This window comes from Balaenoptera musculus, chromosome 11 (assembly GCF_009873245.2).
Source record: "Balaenoptera musculus isolate JJ_BM4_2016_0621 chromosome 11, mBalMus1.pri.v3, whole genome shotgun sequence".
In the NCBI taxonomy this organism is placed as follows: domain Eukaryota; kingdom Metazoa; phylum Chordata; class Mammalia; order Artiodactyla; family Balaenopteridae; genus Balaenoptera; species Balaenoptera musculus.
In genome coordinates, this window is record NC_045795.1 from 24,314,116 (window position 1) to 24,333,984 (window position 19,869).

Sequence of the window (19,869 nt, forward strand, 5' to 3'; positions counted from 1 at the left end):
CCCTCCTCCACCCAAGTGACACCAACCAAGGAATTCAGTATTTGCTCCTGGATTGGATGTTCTCTGTGTTAGAGAACCAATCAGCATCACAGATGAGAAGCATCATCACTTAATGGTCAGAGATTCAGTATGAAGGTGCTCTTCTGAAACTTCGAATTTCCTCCATTAAAAGGATTGTTTTAGGGCTTCCCTGGTGGCGCAGTGGTTAGGAGTCTGCCTGCCAATGCAGGGGACACGGGTTCGAGCCCTGGTCTGGGAGGATCCCACATGCCGCGTAGCAACTAAGCCCGTGAGCCACAACTACTGAGCCTGCGCGCGTCTGGAGCCTGTGCTCTGCAACGGGAGAGGCCGTGACAGTGAGACGCCCGCGCACCGCGATGAAGAGTGGCCCCCGCTCGCCACAACTGGAGAAAGCCCTCGCACAGAAACGAAGACCCAACACAGCCAAAAATAAATAAATTAAAAAAAAAAAAGGATTGTTTTAATTTAGTGCTTTAAATGTTTGATCCAGTTGTATCTGACACATTTTATTTGGGCTTCTCTTGAGAGCCAGCTCCCTGCTTGTCAATGATGTATCACATGTTTGAGCCTAAAGATCATTCATTTCTCTTACTCGAAGACATAGATATTTTGACAAATATAATTGTGTGAGTGTGTTTAGGAGTTGAGCAGGTAGAGAGAAAGTGATTGCAATTTAGGAGACCTTTAATTTGGTCCTTCTTGTACTTGTTGTAGATTTGGCGAAATTATTTAACCTCTGCAATTGAAATGAAGGCACTGTGATCTTTCAGGTATAACAATACTGAAAAACGCTGTGATTCTCTGGATGCTTTAAGGAACACCATCCCCTGGTAACTGATGATGTGACAGAGTTATAGCTGTTGTTTAGAGTATAATCTGTACTTCCTGACAGGCAGGGGTGTCTCTGATAAACTAAAGGAAATGGAAATTTAGTGAATTACTTAACATGAGTGGAAAAACTTCACAGGTTTGTCTCCTGATGCTGTCTAAGTTTAGTGGCACCTCCAGAATATTCATAGAGAAAGGGGCTTAGAGGAGGCAATCTGCGTGGAATGGAAGATCTTGAAGACATCTTTGTAACATTTAACTTAATGTGATGAAGCCAGCTGTACTGATCAGAGTTTGCAAGTGACTGAAAGATTGATAAAAAGTCAAAGTCAGCCTTTGACACAACACCTCCTCTTTAGAATAATTAATATTTTATGTAAAATATGTTCAATTCCTTATTCTTGGCTCCCATTAGGATTTTCTTATTTTCTTGGGAACATGTCCTCTTATAATTCACCGTCTCTTGCTTTATCCCCAGAAGATATTATAAGAAGGTGTTGCTAATGAATACATTATGGAGTGTTCATAAATAGAACCCTATGAAAAAACTACGAATTATATCCTTTGATGTAGTCATATAATCTTAAAAATGTAATTCTACTTTTAGATTATTATTACACATTATATTAACATAAATATAATATTTCAGATTTAGAATGGACTTTAAATGCAACTACTTATTTAAAATTATGCATTAATTCACACTCTGCCCAAGCCATTCTTTATGTGCCTTAATATTTCTAGTGACAGTACTCATCATGCTGCTTTAAAATGATTAAAATTTATTGAGTAAATTTTGAGAGTTTTACTTAGTACCCAGAATTATACAAAGACTTTTTATATGTCTTTTTAAAATGTAATTCTCACGTCATCTCAGTGATTCAAGTACCCTTTTAATCTTACGAATGGAGAAAATAAAATAGTGGAAGGAGGTTAGATAATCTCTGCAAGGATACAAGACTAGTAAATGGTACACTCCAGATTGAGCCAAGTTACATGTGATTTCAAACCCTGTAAGCTCAGCCATCACATCATACCACCTCGGATTTAATTTCTAAAGAAAATAATGTCCCTTACATTTAAACTATTTTTAATCACTTTAATTCACGGATATGTGTATCAATAAAACTACTCCTTTTAATGACTGACAGCATCATGTAAATTGAAGTAGCTACAGTATAGCAATTATAATTCTTTAAAATTTCCCTTCATCAACATTGTAACCCTCTTCTGGAAATGACAGTGTTTGCATTTGTCTTATGTAATAATGCCCATTGCTCCCCGCAAGTCTCCTGCTTACTGAGGTTGCAGAGGCCTCCAAATTCCCAAATCTAATCCATTGTCCTCAATCATTATTTTAGATTTCTTGGCATAATGTAGTGTTAATCTGAACATTTTGGAATAGGATAGAAATAGTATCTTGCTTACCATGGAATAATATATTTCTATTAATGTGGAAAATTCAAAATTCTTGTAAAGGTTGGGTAGAAGTCACTACTGTCCCTGGATTCCAGAACAATCTATGTCCCTAAGGCTCCAGTGATAGTTCAGTACTATTGGATATTGTGCAGTTGCAACCATGAGAATCTCATGCTTAATTTGACCAAGAGAAAATCATAATTTACTCAGAATTAACTAGTTGTGACATGTGAAAATCTGAGAAAGTCAAACTAAGCTTCACCTTAGGTTATAGGATAAAAAGAATGGCAAAGAAAAGTAATTCTATATCAAGAACATACTGAAATAGAATTAAAGAGAACAGTATCAAAATTTGTTCATATAAGTTTGACATGCAATTTACTAATTGTATAATATATATACTGAAACATAGTTAAAGAGAGCACTACCAAAACTTGTTCATATAAATTTCACATACAATATACAAATCTTACAAATTTATTTTAAAAGAGAATGAACCAATGACGATGACCTAAATTCTGTACGTTGTATACATTTATGAATAATAAAAATGTGCTGCTCTAAATATTATATATTTCAACTTTTCTGCAATATTAATTCAATAGAAGGACAGTTCACGTAAAACAATGCAGCAATTGTCACCAAACCATTACTCCTACAGGTGATCTTGAGGCTGAGCTCCTTCACTGAAGGCAAGAGGAGAAGCAACCCTGCTCAGCTTCTGCTCTGTAAGAGAAGTGTCAAATAAAGGCTTATTTCCTGAAGAAAAGGCAGTTATATTGGTTCCTGGAAGAGAGTGGTTTTCAGTACCGAAGTTCTAGTCTTTGCTCTTGTTGTGTGAGACCACAGGTTTGTTTTTATGGAAAATAAATTGCAACACTCGTGCAAACAAACACGTGGCATCAGAAGCACAGACTTGTTGAACAACAGGAAGACTGAAATTTGTATCATTACAGAATGCCTTGAGTACTACTAATCGTCACAGACTAGGACTCACTTGTAGTAAGCCTGAAGGGTTGCAATACATTGGGGAAAATGGGGTCTTAGTTGTCAGCAAGCCAGTTGGCGTAGAATGAGTCTTGTCCAAATAGTCTCAGAATATTCTCTGTAGTTTTCGGAAGCTACCACCACTAATCTGGAACTTAGTGAGAAGCAGGTCAGTGGTCCCTTCATTTAAGGAAAAACTATTATTAATAAGAAACGGTGAGAGTAACATCATCATCATCATGGTGGAGTGAGATGTTTCCTTTGTCTGTCGCCCTCATCTACAACCACTGAAACATCCACAACTCAACAAAGATGGCTCTGCCTGACACACCAGGATGCCGGAGAATTCCACACATCTATATATCTGCAGGTGGGGGGATTGGAACACACAAAGCAGGCAAAGCAGGAAAACAGTGAAGGTGGTGCCTGGGATCCAGCGCCCCCAGCCTAAGCAGCTGAGCTCGCAGCCCTAGAGAACCCAGCAGCCACAGGGGAGGTGGAGCACAGGACTCTAGCCTCCTGGCCACAACAGTGCCCACAGCCACAGGGAACTAGGCAGCAGCAGTAGGGGAGCTTACAACCCCATCCTTCCATCACAGAGGAACCCACAACTCCAACCCCCCGGCCTCTGCCCACAGTGGTGGTTCCAGTGTAACTGACAACTCAGGACAGAGTAGAAAAGCCCTTGACCCTGGCCCCCCTCCCCCCACCCTCTTCTTCCCCTCCCAACAGCAGCAGAGCCTGTGACTCAGGAGACCCCCATGCTCCATCCAGAAGTGCCCATCATCCCATTGCCCCAGGTGGCAATGCCAGCGACACTGGCAGCTGCAAGGTACCAATGACCCAGGAAGTACAAGCAGTAGCAACGAGGGTACTAGGTGGCCAACACCTCTGACAGAGGCAGTGAGAGGTGGAAATTGCCGACTCTCAAACATAACCAGAGGCAGCTCAGGTAAGAGAAACCAAAAACCTGTGCTGTAGCACCACCTACTGGAAAACACAGAAAGAACTCAGAATTAAGGTTTTAAAATTTTTTTAAAGCTTTACCTAAAGAAGAAAGGTGTTCACTACTTCAAATACACCAGCAGAGGAACAACTCTTCAACCACCATGAAGAACCATTGTTACATGGTACCACAAAGAGAAAATGACAAAATGGCAATTCTCCAGAAACCAAACTTAAAGTCATGGACTATTGTGATCTGACAGAGATTTCAAAATAACGAGCTACTAGAAAATCCAGAAAGGCAGTTCAATGAGCTCAGGAATAAAATTAATGAACATAAGGAATATTTACAAAAGAGGTAGAAACTCTAAAAAGAAAAAAACAGAAATCCTAGAGCTGAAGAAATCAATAAATGAGATGAAGAATGCATTAAAAGCATTGGAAATAGAGGAGACCATATGGAAGAGAGACTTAATGAGTTTGAAGATAGAAATCTAGAAATGATACAAGTAGAAGAGAAAAGAGACTCAAGATCTAAAAACAAATGAGGAAATTCTATGAGAATTATTTGACTCTTTTACAAAGGGAAAATTAGGATAATGGGTATCACAAAAAAATAAAAATAAAAAAAGAGGGAGAAGGGAGCAAAGAGTTTATTCAAAGAAATAATAGCTGAGAAATTCCTAAACCCGTGAAAGGAACTGGATATGCAAGTCCACAAAGCTAAGAACAAACCTAATTATCTCAATGCAAAAAGACCTCTGTAAGACACATTACATTAAGTCTCTCAAAAATTAATGACAAAGAAAGAATTTTAAAGGCAGCCAAGGAAAAAGGATGGTATACTCCAAAGGAACCCTCATTAGACTATCAGCAGATTTCTCAGCAGAAACTCGTCAGAAAGGTGAAACGACAAACTCAAACTTCTTTTTTTTTTCTTTTTAAACATCTTTATTGGAGTATAATTGCTTTACAATGGTGTGTTAGTTTCTGCTTTATAACAAAGTGAATCAGTTATACATATACATATGTTCCCATATCTCTTCCCTCAAACTTCTGAAAGGTAAAAACTGTCAGCCAAGAATACTCTACCCAGAAAAGTTATCATTCAGATATGAAGGAGAAATAAAGGCTTTCCCAGACAAACAAAAGCCGCAGGAGGTCACCAACATAAAACTTACAAGAAAAGTTGAAAGTGCCCTTCTACCGGAGACAAAAAGGCAAAAGTACACAAATCTTTAAGTAAGATGATATACTGACAGACAGAATCAGAAAATTGCAACTCTATATCACAACAGATATTAAAACACTTCATTATAGCATGAAGGGGAAAGGGAGAAAAAAAAGCAGTAAAAATAGCTATAGCTGCCTCAATTTGGTAACAAGCTCACAACATGGAAAGGGATAATTTTAGACAACAGAAACATAAGAGAAGAAGAGGAGAAGGATGGAACCCGTATGGGCAAATGAAGATACGATGCTATCAGCAGAAAAAGGACTATTTTATCTGTAAGACATTTTATACAAACCTCAAGGTAACCAAAAGACATAAACCTAGAGCAGACACACGAAACAAAAAAGAGGAAACTGAGAAAAACATTATGCAAAACCACCAAACTAAAATGGCAGACAGAGACACAAAGAAAATAAATAATGGAGATACAGAGCAACCAGAAAACAGAAGACAAAACGTTAGTGCTAGGTTTTCACTTATCAATAATCACCCTAAATGTAAATGAGTTGAATTCACCAATCAAAGGCACACAGTAGATGGATGGATTAACAAACAAGACCCAAATATATGCTGCCTCTAAGGAGACTCTCCTCAGCTCTAAAGACAAACGGGCTCAAAGTGAAGGGCTGGAAGATGATACTCCAAGGAAATGGCAGCCAAAAGAAAGTGGGCGGAGCCTCACTCATATCAGACAAAATAGACGTCAAGCCAAAAAAGATAAAGAGACAAAGATGGACATTTTATAATGATAAGGGGAACAATTCATTAAGAAGACATAACTGTTATTAATATATGTGCACATAACACAGGAGCACCAAAATATATAAACCAAGTATTAATCTATCTAAAGGGAGAAATCAACACTCAACACAATAATGGTAGGGGACTTTAACACTGCACTTATATCAATGGATAGACCATCTAGACAGAAAATCAACAAAGAAACAGTGGCTTTAAATAAAACATTAGGCTAGATGGATTTTAAATATTTGTAAAGACATTCCATTCAAATGCAGCAGAATACACATTCTTCTCAAGTGCACATGGAACATTCTCAAGAATAAACCATATGTTGAGACACAAAACAAGTCTCAATAAATTTAAGAAGAAGATTCAAATCATAGCAAGCATCTTTGCTGATTACAATGGTATGAAAATAGAAATCAACTACAAGAAGAAAGCTGGAAAAATCACCAATACACAGAGACTGAACAACATGCTACCAAATAACCGTTAGGTCAATGAAGAAATCAAAGAAGAAAATTTTAAAGTACCTAAAGATAAATGAAAATAAAAATATGAAATACCAAAACCTTTGGATGCAGCAAAAGAAATACTAAGAAGGACATTTATAGCAATACAGGCTTACCTCAAGAAAAATCTCAAATAAACAATTTAACCTTACACCTAAAGGAACTAGAAAAAGAAGAATAAATGAATCCCAGAGACAGTAGGAAGCAAATATTAAAGATCTGAGTGGAAATAAATGAATTAGAGAGTTAAAAGGCAACAGAAAGGATCAACGAAACTAAGAGCTGATTCACTGAAAAGATAAACAAAATTTGCAAAACTTTTTCTTTTTTAATTCTCAAATCTTTAGCTAGACTGACTAAGAAAAAAAAAGAGAGAGAGAGAAAAGGATCTGATAAATAAAATCCGAAGTGAAAGAGGAGAAATAACAACAGATACCACAGAAATACAAAGAACTATAATAGAATATTATGAACACTACACACCAACAAATTGGACAACCTAGAAGAATAAACATATTCCTAGAATCATCCAGCCTTCCAAGATTGACTCATGAAGAAACAGAAAATCTGATAGACCAACCACCAGCCCAGAGATTGAAAGAGTAATCAAAAACCTCTCAAAAAACAAAAATCCAAGACCAGATGGCTTCACAGATGAAGTCTACCAAACATTCAATGATTTAATATGTACTGTTCTCAAATTATTCCAAACAATTGAAGAGGAAGGAATGCTTCCTAACTCATTTTATGATTCAACATTACCCTGATAGCAAAACCAGATACAACACACACACACAAAATTACAGGCCAATTTCTGTGATGAACATACATGTAAAAATCCTCCATAAAATATTAACAAACGAAATGCAACAATACGTTAAAAGGATCATACACCATGATGTGGGATTTATTACAGGGATGAAAGGATGTTTCAACATCAGCAGATCAAACAACATGATACACCATATTAAAAACTGAAGGATAAAACTTACATGATTATTTAAATAAATGTATGAAAAGCAGTTAACAAGATTCAATACCTATTTGTGATTAAAACTCTCAATAAAATGGATCTAGAAGTAACAGAGCTGAACATAATAAGGGCTAACTAAGGCAAACCCACAGTTTACATCATACTCAACTGGGAAATTTCTAGTAATTTTATAGATATGTGCAACTGTCACCACAATCCAGTTTTAGAACATTTCTGTCACCCCAAAAAGTTTCCTGTTTACAGTTAATTCCCACCCCCACCCCAAGCCCTAGAGACCCACTGATTTGCTTTCAGTCTATAAATTTGCCTTTTCTAGACGTTTCATGTAAATGGAATCATCTGACAAGTAGTCTTTTGTGTATGGCTTATTTCACTTAGTGTATTTTTGAAGTTCATCCATTTTGCATCATGTATCATCAATTCCTTTAAATGTGTTTCACTTGTTCTTTCTTATTGCTAAATAGTTTTCCATTGTATAGATACAGTGCATTTTGTTTTTCCATTCACTGACTGATGGATACTAGGGTTGTTTCCAGTTTTGTGTTATAATGACTAATGTTGCTGTGAACATTTGCACATGCATATTTGTGAAGTATCCATTTTGTTTAAAGGAACGAGTATGGGATATACCTGGCAAACAACTTGAAACTCTCTATACAAATCTAAACCTTAAATGTCCAGGGATCTAATTCTGGGCTTTGTTTTACTGGTGCATATAACAAATAATGAATCAATGCCAAAAAGTGCTTAATAAAATAGAGGTATAATAGGTTTTAACATTTTAAAAAGTGAGTCATTCCTCATTATGTGTCTTTTTAAAAAAAATTTCCCTGGAAGATATACTTTTCCTCACAAAATTAAGAGTCAGTATATGTTCTAAAATCAAGTAAATAATCCTCCTGCTTGCTTGCTTTGTGGGGGGAAGAAAGTGGCTTATGGCTGATATTTAAGTCTCAATGCTAAAAAAAAATCCTTGCAATGATGTTGTCCATTAAATACCTATCATCCTTCATAAGGAAATTACTAAAAACACAATCTAATAGTTCCATACCCTAAAATCATCCTCCTTACCCATGGGCCATTTCTTTCTCTCTAAAAAAGATTATTTTAAACCTTTTCTTCCCTTGTGCATCACAGGAGGCAGGCCCATGTCACAAAGGATGAATCATGGTTTGTCTGAGCCTACCGTTGTAATCCATGGTCTTCCTAATGTGTGGGGAAGTGGGTCTATTGGGAAAACTCTGGAAAAAGTTTGGTTGCTCCTTATAAAACCACACAAGAAGAAACAGTTCTCTTTTCTTGCCTTTAAGATCATTGGTGATGCAACTGGCCTGATGAATTGACCAACTCTGGAGATTCCCTACCTTGGGTCTATCTGTTATGTGAGATAAATAACTTAAAGAAAACTAAAGCCAATTAGATTGGATTATCTGCTACTAGCAGCAGAAAGCATCTTCATAGATATATGCATACCGTATACTTTAATTCTACCTTATCATTTCACACCACAGGTCTCAAATAAAATGAGACAATTTATTTTTTCATCTCAGAGAACAAAGTGACAGTAAAGGTGCAACCCTGGGATCAAATAGAACTTATCCCAACTGTATGCACATTGCAGACATGACTACTGGGTTATCAAACTCCTACAGGATGATAACCTGTTTCACACAAATAACACAGTATAATTAACATATGCAAAAATAAGCTTTTAATTTGCTTGAAAATAAAATAATAGTTATGTCTGACTGTGGAGAATTCAACTCTTACTTTGAAATAAACTTCTGAATCTATTAACTACTGTTTAGATTTGATTTACATTTGAAACTGACTCTTCAGATGGAATACAATAGCAGAACCCACCATCTTCTTAACAAATTTAATTACCTTTCTCTGAGCCTATCCAACTCCCTTACATTATTAAAGTCTTTGGAATTTAGAACTATATACTTATTTACAATTATAGTTCCACAGTCTTTTATGCAAGGGTCAAAAAATGTTTGATTTACTTTTCTAGCTTGTTTCCCATCATATACTTTTTGTCAAGTTTGTTTTAATCATTCCAGTTTGTTTTTAGTTTTTATGTATCTCCTTGTTAAACTTTTGATTTAAATTTTTTATTACGTAAAATATTTGAATGTCCCTCAAGTTAAAACCATTAAATATATTCGAAAAATTCTGGCTTTCATATTTGTCCCCTTTAACCTATTCTCTCATCTGGCCTTAAAGGCAATCACTTTTTAAAAAAAATCCTGCCATTGTTTATATTTACAAATGTAAGTAAGTGATAGATAGATAGATAGATAGATAGATAGAATGAATGGGTATAGTTATATATTTCTATTCTCCTCTTCTATCTTATTTTTTTTAATGTTGTATACTATACAAATCTCCTATACCTACTGAAAGTGCATTTGGGGATTATTCCATAACAGGGATTCTCATTTGTCTTCCAACTGCAGGATATTTCATTGTTTGGGTGAACATCCCTGTATTCATAAATTTTCCTTTGTTTCTCAGAATTGTCTCTGATTTCTGCTAAGATAAAATCCATACAGGATTTTCCCATGAAAGGCAGTAAGTTTGTGACAGAAACTGGAGGGCCTCAGAAATGCATCTTATTGACTGGAGTTGTGGCTCTGTCCTTATGGCCTTCCAAAACCTATTTATGGGGAAGAATGCATCCCAGCCAAAGAGTCAGCATGTCACTGATGTTTACCTGAGTGACAGAAAAAGGCAAATGTTGAAGCCCACCATTAGTCTAATTAAAGAGGTGATCAAGGTGTGAACTAACCCAGGATTAGATACTTTCTTTAAAGATCATGGAAAAAGAGAAAAAGAGCATGATTATAAATTTCATAATTTTTAAATAATAACAGATTTTTATAAAGTGTGCTTATCTTTGAGATTACAAAGATGCAGGAAACCATCATGATAGGGTGAATTAAGGGCTTTCTCCTAGCTCAGGAAAACATGCCTAATGACAAAATGCAGAAAACTCAAGGAAAAAACAGGGAACAAAGCAAGGAAACCTCCAGTTCCACAAGTGACCAAAATTCAGGAATATAAATAATAACAATTAATTGTTTTGCGATGAAATCCTCCCTTTCTCTTTTCTTCTTCTTTCCTTGAAACTGTATGAAGCAGATGATTGTCATTCCATATTTATTTGAGAAAAACATTATATAATAATATGGACAGAAGATGAGATCAGGTGCACAGGAGGCAGTAAAGGTTGAAAACAGAGGGAACCAGGAAAGAATGAAGATAAGGTGTTGCAATCAATATGGGGAATGTCCAGGTCAAACGCGGGGGCTGAGGAAACCAGCAAGAAGGACGTTTTCTGCAGGGTCACTCAACCAGGAGCAAACCAGATCCTGAGAAACACTCTCGTTTTGGAAGAATAAGAGCTAAGCAGGAGACCTTTTTAGGCCGTGAAGAAGCCGGGACAGAAGGTTCTTCCTTGAGTGTCACCATCCATCTTCACTTCAGTGGAGGAGTCCTGCAGGAGACAGAGGACAGTGTCGTTTCCCGTCTTAACTTTACAAGCAGCTTTTTTCCCTCTCTCTGTCTCTCAGGCCTTCATGTTAAAGCATTTCAGTAAGAAGGGGAAAAATTCTTAAGTCTCCCTGAGCCAAAGCCACTTTAGAGTTCAAACCCTCTGTTTAGTGGAGAGAAGAAGCTTTAATGTAAACTGCTTGATCAGAAGTCAGATTCAAAGTCTTTCTCATTATTTCTGTCTCCTGTCTTGTCACTTCTACCATCTCTTCTAGGGAGACTAAATATGATTCTAAAAGAGAGTTCAGCCTGTTGGCTGAAGTGCAGGGTGTTCTGGAAAAGGGGAGGGAAGATATATACTTAAAAGATACAGAGGTAAATCTATCCCCAAACACAATGTCCCCGGGCCCAGACCACTCTTCTAAGACTTCTCTAACACCACAACCCGCTTCACATGATGCCAGGGTAGAGAGAACAGACACTGAGAGGATGAAGCTTCTGTCACACAAATCCAGTGTAATTTCATCACCCCTGTGTCTCTTCCTGCATTTGCCCCAGGATCTCCACCCAAAGTCTCCATGCACGTTAACCTTTTTCTTATCTCTGCAGGCCATCACCTTTTATGTTTCAACCACAGCTAACCATGGACTGTCAATTTCTGGATTTTCAGGAAATTTGAGGTCAACTAAGCAAAGAAAGACTTTACACAGGGTCATTGATATACAGAGAACTAACTGAGCAAAGTCATATTTCTTCCCCCAGAAGTCTGTGGGGAGGCTCAGCTGCCAACAGGTTCCTTACCTTTCTGATTCCTGAAGTAGATGAACAGCCCCACCCCAAGGAAGAGCAGACCCAGAACAAAGCCTCCAGTTCCACTCAGCATCTTGCTCTGACTGACATTCAGACTGTGCCCCTGGGAAAAGAAGCTAGTTTTAGTGATTCTTATCCCAAATCCAACTTCTCTATTTCAGTCTCTAAGACTGAGAGCTTTGAGAATGGGGAAAGAAGGCTTCCCTGGAAGAAATAGAGTAATTGTCCATTCCTTGGAAAACATTTTAAAATCACACTGAGTAGCTTCAAGGTTAAGGCACTGAATTCATTTAAATATTACAGCCCTGACATAAGGCCACATGACTTTAATATCTGATAGATGAGGACCCTGGGGCTGAATGAGGTTAAGGAGCTTGTCTAGGGTGACAGATACAATAAAAGGCAGAGCTGAGATTGGACTCCCCTCATGTCAGGAAGGTCCCTGCATTGTAGAGGATGTGCCCCTTCTCAGATCACAGTGAACATCTCAGAGCAACAGTGTCAGAAGTGCAAGCCCAGCCCGAGGCAGGGGACTGGTGCCTTGGGCAATGGGGTGACCATGAATTGTGATATCATGGAGGCTCAGGACAGGGACACCCCTTCTCTGCCTGCCAGGCAGAATTGTCTCACCAGTGGGTATAGGTATTTATAGAAACTATCAAAGGATATCTACAAACTATCAGAGGATTTCTATCACAGGATATCACAGGGCTACCCCCAGTAACTTGTGCTGAAAAAGAGAAGAACATGAAGCAAATAAAAATATGGTGCAGGGTGAGGAGAAACCTGACAATCAGTGGTAATCAAAGCCCCCTCCTTGGTGGCTGAGGAACTTATGAGGTCAGAAAGCTTCTCACTCCATTCCACTGTGAGAGGGCTCGTCCGGCTGGGGTGCTCCACATGGCAGGTGTAGACCTCTCCACTCTGAGGGACTGTTTCAAGCATCACCATGGTCTGGAAGGTCCAGTCCCCATTAGGGATCAGGCCTGTGGAAACCACCTCAGCCTCCTCTTCCTGGCTGTTCCGGAACCACCTGACTTCAATGTGGCCTGGATAGAAACCATTCACAGAGCAGACCAGGAGGTTGTGGTGCTGCAGGGGCTGTGTCTTTGCAGGATACACAGTCACTGTAGGTGCCACTAGGTGAGAAAAGGTAGAGGGGTTAAGTGAGGGAGACAGAGTAAGTCTCCTTGATTGGCTGCCTTTCTACCATCAGTCTCCAGACCACACTGCAGTCTCAGGTAGGCCAGGCTGGCCATGTGGCCCAACTTTCGGAGTTAGTGCCATAAGCCTTGACTTTAATTCTTACAGCATGGGTCCATTAGATTTGAGAGATGTTGAGGAAATGTGTGTGTGTGTGTGTGTGTGTGTGTGTGTGTGTGTTTCATAGTATGAATAGTAATTCATTGTTAAATGGAAGTGTTTACAAACCTTTGCAAGGCATATAGTGTATTAATTAAAAGCATAATTTCTGAAGTCAGACTGCCTAGGTTTAAATCCAGGCTCTCCCTCTTAGTGATTGATCCTGGGAGAATTTTTACATTCTTCTGTGCCTCAGCTTTCTCACCTATAAAGGGGGATAATTATACTTAATTTACCTCTTAGCATTATGTGAGGATTAATGCACCTAAGGTATGTAAAACAATAACTGGAATTTAGCCTTCAATATATCAGAGCTATTTATTACCCTTGTTTAATTTGAAAGAAAATATGATTGAAAGCAGTGTGGATAAATTAGGGAACAGCAGGGGGTGTGTGTGGAGACAGAGGATGAAATCCTGGGAAAGCTGTCTCCAGGCACTCACACCTTAGAACACCTCAGAAAAGGTTCTACCCCAGGAAGAAGGAAAGACACAGGTGAATCTCTAACTCTATGAGTTGAATCCCAAGAAAAACTTGAGTTCTGAAGGAGAGGGAAAGCAGGAAGGAAAGTCACTAATTAAAAAAAAATAATTCTTACAATTGTGTAACCCCAGAACCAGCTCCAAACTGGTTTGGAAACTATTCAGTTTCTAGCAAGATACTGAGGTTTTTTTCAGAGACCACAGAACAAAACCACGAGTCATGCAGCTGAAGCATGAGCAGAGGATAAAATTTTGACCTAGAGCCAAACACCCAGAATCAAGGTTTCTCCCCTGACCATAGAACCAAAAGACTCAGACATGAAGCAAAAGGCCCATTGTCCAGGAAGATCAGGTACTGAAGCCCCTTTACCACACCTTTCCATAAATGTCCAAGTTCCAAAGCTCTTTTCTGGGTAGCACAACCACAGACACTTAAATTCCCTTCCCTCCTCCCTAACCAACCAGCCCAATCAGTATTCCTCCATCTCCCCTCCCCCTTTCTCCCACCTCACCTTTCCCACAGCACCACCAAGGCTGCCTAGAACCATCCATCCTTCCTGCATCCCTCCCCCCACACCTCCTTTCCCTCCCAGTCCTCCCAGACCCCAGGCCCCCTCCTCGCACCACATGCTCTCTCCCCTGTCACAATCACACACTGACAAGGTCACACACTGTCTCCCCGACAGCCTGTGAGACTCACTCCCTGTCTCACCCTCTCACAGTAACTTTCGCAACGTGTAATGCTCACAATCCAACGCTCACCCAGACTGAGTCTTTGTCTCTGTTTCTGTCTCTCTCTGTCTCTGTCTCTCTGTCTCTCTCGCTCTCTCTCTCTCTCTCTCACACACACACACACACACCGCCTCCCCCTGGCCACCCGCCTGCCTCGGCTCACCTCGCTGCTGCCTCGTGAAGCTACCAATACCCCAGTAGTTGGATCTGCACACCGTGTCCACCTTGGCCCGCTTCTGCTCCATGAAGTCCTTCTGCAGGTTCCAGGACTCAGCGTCCGGCCTCCCCAGCTCGGTCACCGCCGTGAACTCCCCCACGTCACTGTCCAAGTGCACATCCTCCTGCGCGTTGTAGGTGTATCTGGCCAAGAACCGCACCTGCTCCATCCCGTTGGAGAAATGACACTTGCCTTAAACTCATGCATGAAAACTGCTGTGAGGACAGGAAGGATCTGGTCACTGGGCGGGCTCCTGGGAAATGACTGACTGCTACACCCACCAACGAGGGGAGCTCAAGCGCGGGTGGGAGCACTAGGACCCCCTTCATTAGCTCCACTGGCGCCCCCAACTACAAGCACCCCACGGGTTCATCTTTGATCTGCAGGGTCAAGCGAGACCATGGTGGGCAGAGAAGACCTCTCTGATCCTAAGGCATTTGGGATGCAGTCAGCTCTGTACTTGGCTGGGGACCTCCAAGCCTGAGCGGGACCAGGATTTGCCCCATCACCACCTCCTCCTGCATGCCTCCACCAGAAAAACACTCTCTGCTTCCTCCTCTCACCCCACCACCCTTTAGCTGTTCCTGAAACACTTCCTTACCTAGTGCTGACCTTGTGCCAAGCCTGTGCTGCTGCCCCTGGGAATCCACAGAAGGAAAAACAAACATCTCCCCTACCTTCTAGGAGCATAAAATTTAGTGAAAGTGATGGACAAAACCCAACCACACAAGAATTAATTATACAGGAGCCAGAAATGTCACAAGAAAAGCATGGAGATCTAGAACAGAGAATAATTAATATTAGGGTGTCAGAGAAGTAGTCTCTGTAGAATGACATTTAAGATGTGACATGACACAACATTGTAAATCAACTATACTTCAATTTAAAAAAAAGATTTGACATGAAAGGTTAAGTTGATGTGGGGTGAGGGAAAGATGTGGGGGGGGTGTATGTTTGGGAGAAAAAGAAGGCATATTTCAGGTAAAGGTAGTAGCATGTGTAAAAGCTTGAAAGAGATGAAGAGCTTCTGCAAGAAACCAGAAGAAAACATTTCACTAAGCACAGAGAGTGAGGAAGGGGGGTAAAAGATTCCACTGAAAAATCACAGAAGCCAGGTACTTAAAAGGCTTATGGGTGATGTTATGGTTTTGAATTTATGCTAAGTGTAATGGGAAACTTTTGAAGAATTTTAAGGAAATTAAAACCATGATCCCAATACACTTCTACCTTTTCTTTTCTGCATTTCCAAATCCAGATAGCTCAGAAAACCAAATTTTTTAAAATTTGGTGCCATAATTCACTTGGCAAATCTGACCTGATAAGGTAAGAGATCAAATACGTATCTGGAGGTGAGGGGGTGTGTTCTGTACATTGTAGGCTGTCTACCAGCATCCCTGGCCTCTACCCACTTGATGTCAGAAGAAACCTTCAGTGTAACAACCAAAAATGGCTCCAGATATTGCCAAATATTCGGGGGTCAAGGAGTAGGGGGAAGGAATGGTGATCTGTCACTGGATGAGCTCCACTAGTATAAACCATCTGAAAATCTGTGGTCAAAAGTCACTGTTAATTATGGAGCACTGAGAATTACATTAAAAGTTTTGCCAATATTATATCTGTTGAAAATCTTGTTCCTATATGAAATTTCTAGTTTTCAAGAATCCAGCCCCAGTGGAGAGCTATGTTTCCAGCGAAATAAATTCGAATATGGCTTACTTATTTCTTTGCCTTGCCAGCCAATTAAAAAGACATATAATTTATTCTTCAAATCATCTTCCTTCTTAATTTCTCTGCCACTGGTCCACTACTTATCTATAGTAGAAAACTACAGCCGCAGAGATTTTATTCCTATTCAAAGCCCCAACTAATTCATTTTCTAACTTTGTCTCCTGCACCCAATAATACCAGTAGGCATCAAATTACCAGCCTTGGCCAGATGTAGAACTCTCTATTTCTGTAGTCAATTACCCTCAGCAAGGGAGAAAGTTAGAAGAAATAACATTCTCATATAGACAGTTTACAGAAAAAGAACAGGACCCCAGACTTTGAGTAGAGACCTTCACTTAGAAATGATGCCAGACAGGACAGGAATAAAGATGCAGATGTAGAGAATGCACTTGAGGACATGGGGAGGGGGAAGGGTAAGCTGGGATGAAGTAAGAGAGTGGCATGGACATATATACACTGCCAAATGTAAAATAGATAGCTAGTGGGAAGCAGCCGCATAGCACAGGGAGAGCAGCTCGGTGCTTTGTTGACCACCTAGAGGGGTGGGATAGGGAGGGTGGGAGGGAGATGCAAGAGGGAGGGGATATGGGGATATATGTATACATATAGCTGATTCACTTTGTTATACAGCAGAAACTAACACACCATTGTAAAGCAATTATACTCCAATAAAGATGTTAAAAAAAGAAAAAGAAATGACGCCAGAGAGAAGTGTGCTCTGGATCAGACCAGGTCTACTCACTATCCAGGAATTCTCTAATACCTCCCTGTCACATGGCAAAGTTAAAAAATAACAAGCCACACAACAGTCTACCCCAAATCTGTTCACTTTATCTTTACTATTGTCTCTGTCACTACCACACTAAATGAAGCCACAAGCACATCTGCCCTGGAGAATTCTACCATGTTCCTAAATGGTGTCCCTGACTCCACTTGTGAACCTCTGGAATCCAGTCTCCACGTGGTAGCTAGGATTATTTTTAAAAATCAACAGACTGACTCTCCTTATAATCTCTCAGGAGCTTCACGTATCTCTGTAAATAAAAGTCAAAGTTCTCACCATGGCCATCAGAGTCTAATACGATTTGGCTCCTGACTTCCTCTCCGACCTCATCTTTTTCCACTCCCCAACCTTCTTGATTTGCTTCAGTCACTCTAACCTTCATTCTGTCCCTTAAACACAGCAAAGATCTTCCCACACTTTGTCCTTTCCGCTGCTCCCTCTCCCTGGAGCACTTGTCCCTCAGATCTCTCATGTGTCTGGCTTCTCATCATTTATGTCTCAATTGAGTGTCACCTTTTCATGGAGAGCTCCCTAGACACCTGAACTGAAGTCAGGTGAATACAATTCTCTCTGTTCTATAACCCTGATGTATTTTTTCAGAGTACTTATTGCTCTCTGAAATGTTTTTCCTTGTTAAATGTTTATTGGGTTGTTGTCTTCCTCTCATGTCATTAGGTAAGTCCATGACAGTAGGGGACTTTCCTATGTTATTCAAATAGAATTCTCTGAGCCAAGAACAGAGCCCAGTATATAATAGTTGCTCAGAAAAACAAACAAACGAACAAATATTTGTGGTCAAAATGAATAAACCCAGTGTTCTGGAAATGGATTTTTGTGGGAATCCTGGGAAGCAAGAAAGGGCTCAGCTCCAAAACTCTTTTATTCTGATGACACATGATATTCTTTTCATTTCCTGGGAGAAATTCAGGCAAACTTCCTTTTCTCCTCCTACTAGTTAGAAGAAACATTCACAGGAAAGGAAAAGGTGATTGATCTGTTATAGTGCTAAGGGTCTGTGCAAACTTTGGGGATTTTCAGTAATGGTGATGACATAGCTGAGGAAAGAATAGGGAAGAAACAGAAGGAGAGGACACCAAACATGACTAATTAAGGAAATCAAAGGGCATTACTAATGAACCTATGAAATTTGGGGCCAAGACCTGATAGGCCAATGAGTTCCCTTGAGTTGCTTATTGGCTTTCAGCCCAATGGGATGGAAACAACCTTCACATTCTCAGGACCCTACTCAGGGCTCATGGGTTACCATATGAAAATGTTGATATTTGACTACTTTTAACTTACAAAAACAGAATTTCTTATAATTTATTCTCTACTTGTTGAATCCCTTCACATGTGCTCAGGCCAGAGAATGGGGAGATGTAGGAGAAACTAATCATGTAGAAAGATTCAAAATAGATTTATAAAGAACACTAACCTATGTCTGGTTTTCGGAAGATGTCTTAAGTTCTTTAAGGCATCAAAGAACACCCCATAGATGCTCCTTATCTACAGGGTCATTCCAAGTACTAAGAATCCATGATTCAGCTCCAGGGTGCTTTACCCAGGAGAAATAGAGAGAAAACTAACTCCAACTTCTGTCAGAGAACCTCCAGGACAGGGATACAGGACATTTAAACATTGTGGTTCAGAGAGATAGGAAAACATATAATGAGGGATGCCCTTTGATAGTCTCACATATTAGGGAGAGACAGCAACATCATAGATCCTGTTAAGGATATAACACAGGATTTGTAGGAGAGATCTTTCTAATTCCTCGAGATTCCCTGTAAAATTTTCAGAGAAACTTTTCCTTTTTCTGACATAACTCAACATAATACAGGGAATTGCATGACGTGGAATTATTCTGACATCTTTATTTCTAAATCCTCTTAAGATCCTGAGGGAATGGGATGTAAGGCTGGAGAGGTTTTGTTGGAAGACAGTTGAGAAGAAATATCCCATATATATGGGGGCACCTTAAGCAGCACTCAGAAGGCAGGCATCCAAGGCCCTTTTGTTGTGGAAGGAATGGAGGATCCATGTGATAAAGATAGGTGATGACTGAAGAAAATGTCACAGTTTTTTAAGGGACGTGGTCTGGACACAGAGACAAAGGTAACTCCCTTTCTTCTCCCACCCACTATAGCTCACCCCCACAAGGTGCGTGCTTACTTCAGGTGTCCCTGGCCCAAGTGAGGGAAGTGCTCAGCACCATCAGTATCACTGTCAGAGCTGCCATCCAGTGAACCACAGACACATCATGCAGGGGAACAGGAGAAGACAGAGCGTGAGAGAGCAGGTAAGTGTCACTCAGTGAGGACTAGGATGTTCCTCAATCCACATGGCCAAACAATACTAACCAATGAACTCTTTGGTCCTGGATTGGGTGATCTCAGTGTTAGAAAAACCAGTCAACATCAGAGATGAATAACATCATCATTTGCTGGTCAGAGATTCAATATGAAGGTCCTCTTCTGAAACTTAGAATTTCCTTCACTAAAAGGACTGTTTTAATTTAGTACTTTAAGGGTTTGATCCAGTTGTATCTGAGACATTTTAATTGGGCTCCTACTGT

General features: G+C 39.8%; 1 pseudogene; it reads right to left on the reverse strand.

Moving 5' to 3' along the window:
- Positions 1-11,169: 11,169 nt before the first annotated feature.
- Positions 11,170-19,556, reverse strand: LOC118903939 (annotated as a pseudogene).
- Positions 19,557-19,869: the final 313 nt, after the last annotated feature.